General features: G+C 35.8%; 1 pseudogene; it reads left to right on the plus strand.

Annotated features, from left to right (window-relative positions):
• Positions 1–998: 998 nt before the first annotated feature.
• LOC131299635 (DNA-directed RNA polymerase V subunit 5A-like) lies at positions 999–2,861 on the plus strand (annotated as a pseudogene).
• Positions 2,862–3,634: the final 773 nt, after the last annotated feature.

Here is a 3,634-nt window from a genome sequence, read left to right on the forward strand (position 1 = left end):
CCCCTAGGCCATAGAACTCGGCCTGTGACCATCTTCAAGCATTAACTCTTATCTACGATTACTAGAAATCGCATAAGGTATACATATTTTCTGTGGGTGTTAATCATTTCTGGTTGTAGATCTAGAGTTTTCTTTGAATTTTATTTCTATATATCTAATTTGCCCAATTTGCATGTCTTTGATAGCGCTAATTTCTCTAGGTTGGATGTATATGTCTTTGATTTCTGTTGGAATTTTCTTTGAATAAAGTTTTTACTTTTTCTGCTTGTTTTTCGGTCTGACTTGTCACTTGCATGTTGTTGGGTTCGAGCGGTGTGTTACAAAAGTGCTCCTTTAGGGTTTCTTACCTGTCAATTCGGTGTGTTAATCGATGGAGGCTTTAAAGCAGCATAGACACAGGTATGAATCTATATATGATGTTGGTTCGAGAATCATCTTTAGATTGTTGAATTTATATATGATTGTGTTGAAGTAGGGCATATATAAACATAGTCATCTCCTGTATGCAATGTTCTTATATTAGGGCTTTAAACTAAAACACTAGAAATCCTCAACCTAACAATTGTATATAATTACAATCCAAATATTGCAAGTTCTCTCTCTCGCTTTCAACTTTAAATCTGGACAAAAAAGGTAGTATTTTTTTTTCATTTCCTAAGTTTATCTGTTTAAGGAATGTTCTGTTTGAGTTTACTTGCTATCAAAATCAACTCTTACAAATCCAATTGATGTTTGTTCTTACAAATCTTTCAGGTGGTATTAGGAATATCCAAAGCTAGCTAGGCTACCTGTTGACTTGAATCCATTGGACCAAAATAATAAACGAGCACTCATGATTGTAGCAGTAGGTAGGAAGTTCTAGGTTAGATGCAGTGGTGGCTTCTGCAACAAAGAACTGTGTATGACAGACACTTGAAAAATAAGTTATCTTTCTTTGTTTTTCATTTCAAATGTTCAGTCAAGGGAGCTGCCATGAGTACCACATAGGAAACCAATTAATGCCTAAGGGTGATCTTGGGAGGTGGGTTGAGCTATTTTCGCACATACAAATTGATAACATAAGGGCACAAACTAATACGGATAAGGTAGTCCTGTGAAATAATCAATTATCATTGACCTAATGGAAACCGGTTTCAACTACTAGTATGCCTTGGAAATATATTTTACATAAGGATAGTTCTCACTACCCTTTGCATGTGCCAATCAGATTATTTTCCCCCATATGTTTGCCCACTGATGCTTATAGCTTTTATTCTTGTACTTGCTCTTAATTTTATATCAAGCTGTATTGAAAATGAACCAATACTTATTTTCACTCCCATTGAAAACCTTGAAATTAAACATTTCATCTTTCCAATAATCTGTTATTGTTTGTTTCTTTTTCCCTTCAGATTACTGACTTGTTAGCTGATATCACAAAGCATGTTCTAATGCCAAAGTATGGGCTATTGACTGTTGGGGAGAAGTAAAAGCTGCTAAAGAAGTACAATGTAGAAGATAAGCAGGTGAGAATAGTTACTCATCCGTTACTCACTTTAATGGCTACTGATGAAATATTGTGGACTCTACGAGCTTCATTAGTTTGAAGTTTATTTTTCCTCTAAAGACAAAATGTCACTGAAGACAATAGTACCCCCTAAAAATGCCTGCTAAAGCCCAAAACGTCTATGGTGGTTTTGGCAATATCTTATTATTTGGTGCTTCAGGGCTTGAAGAGTTGAAGTAGCTTCATATTAAAAATCCAAATCTTAAAGAGGTCAATTTAAGACTCCAAAAAAAGATGCTTTTTGCAGTACAATTATTATTTTAGTGCACGCTCAGTTTGTTTCAAACGAGATAGTTCATTCTCCATGTGTTTGTTCAACACGACGCTGGTTTATGAGCATTTGGTATACGCAAGATTCCTATGTTTAAGCCATCAAAAAGAAGACAACTAGAATTAAGTTTAATTAACTGTCTAAAAATTTCATATTGGAACTTAGAAACATTTTCTTTTCAAGTTGTTAGATATCTTTTATGCTCAAGTCAGCCATCAAGAAAATATGTTGTGTTTTCCTCGCTGTATTACATGTTTTTGTTGGCACATTTGCTAATTGATAAATTCATTTTTGTTTTTCCCATTGTGAATTCTTATATTCTGGTTTCCTTTCTGATAAATTCAACGTCTGCCAGTGACAACGTCTAAGTGAAAAATTGCCTGTGACAAATTCAACTCTGCCATTAATTAGGCTTGTTGTTCATATATCTGAAAAGAAAATACCTGCAGCTGCATATTTTCATAGTCTACGGGATGTAGATGCCTCGAATGCTGGAGAATGATGCTATTTCTAGGTACTATGGACTTGAGAAGGGACAGGCGGTGAAAGTTCCTCACAATGGTGCATTTACTGATTCACTTGTTACTTACCGCTGCGTTACATGACCCACATTGTATGTTACGGTGGGTAGCAACAATCTGGGAAACATATTTAGAATCTGGCAATCTTGTTATGGTTTTAATGTTATCTGTACATTTTGTCTTGTAGTTTTGTGACCATTAATATGTGCGTTTCTATGCGTAGACAAGATATGCATGAATGTGTCACTAATGGTTGACTAGCTGACTAAAATTTTGAAATTGTTTGCAAATATACTTGGGAATCCAAATTTTCAAGTTTTATTTCAAGTGCACTAAGTGCTCTGTAGAGTTAACAATAAAGACATACCAGCAAAATTCAAACTATGTTGTCGAGGCAAGAGCAATGCGGAATTTTGAACTGTGGCATGCAGAGTATGAGGTATTGAGTTTAATTACATGTTATTGTACGGTATAGTTGTTTATTTTTAGGCAAAGTATGGATTACCTCCTTGTGGTTTGGTCACTTTGCCTCCTTATGATTTTGGAGTAAAGTACAACTCTAACTCTATTAACATAAAATATTAAATGACTGTAATACCCCTATACTTTTTTAGTTTTTGGAATATGCCGTTGTAACAATCTTTTCCCAATGTTAGCTGCACTGGATAACCCCCTTTCTCTTCTTCAATCTGATATCGCCTTCACCAAGTTGACGACGCATTCCGCGCGTGATGGTGATCGGCACCACATGCCTCTCTAGTTTCATAGGAGTTTGGGGGACGAAAAAAGAACCCTAAGGGTATGATTGTCCTTTCATCACATTTCTTTTGGAATAAATTTTAGTTTTCCATGAAATAAATGCAATAGGGGCGCGTGAGGTATACATGCCGTTAGTTTGGACGGAATATTAACTTTTGCACTTTACTCCAAAACCATAAGGAAGCAAAGTGGTCATTAGTGAAACACGGGGAGGTCATTTGCAAAACGGCCAAACCACAGGGAGGTAATCTGTACTTTGCCCTTTATTTTTTGGATATCCTTTCTTGCAAACTTGGTTTTGGGTGCTTATACAACTTCTATGTTCTATATGTCGGAAGCAAATAGTCAAAAACTTAAAAGAGAAAATGAAGAAATGGGAGATGCAATAAAATCCTTGGAGAATAAAACAAACTGCAATCACAAGTGGATAGGAAGCCTTTTGCTATGTACAAGTTCCGGTCCAAATACTTTTGCGCAGCTTCACACAAACTGCAACCAGAAGTGGATAGGAAGCCTTTTGCTATGTAGAACTTCCAG

This window comes from Rhododendron vialii, chromosome 9a (assembly GCF_030253575.1).
Source record: "Rhododendron vialii isolate Sample 1 chromosome 9a, ASM3025357v1".
NCBI classification, from domain to species: domain Eukaryota; kingdom Viridiplantae; phylum Streptophyta; class Magnoliopsida; order Ericales; family Ericaceae; genus Rhododendron; species Rhododendron vialii.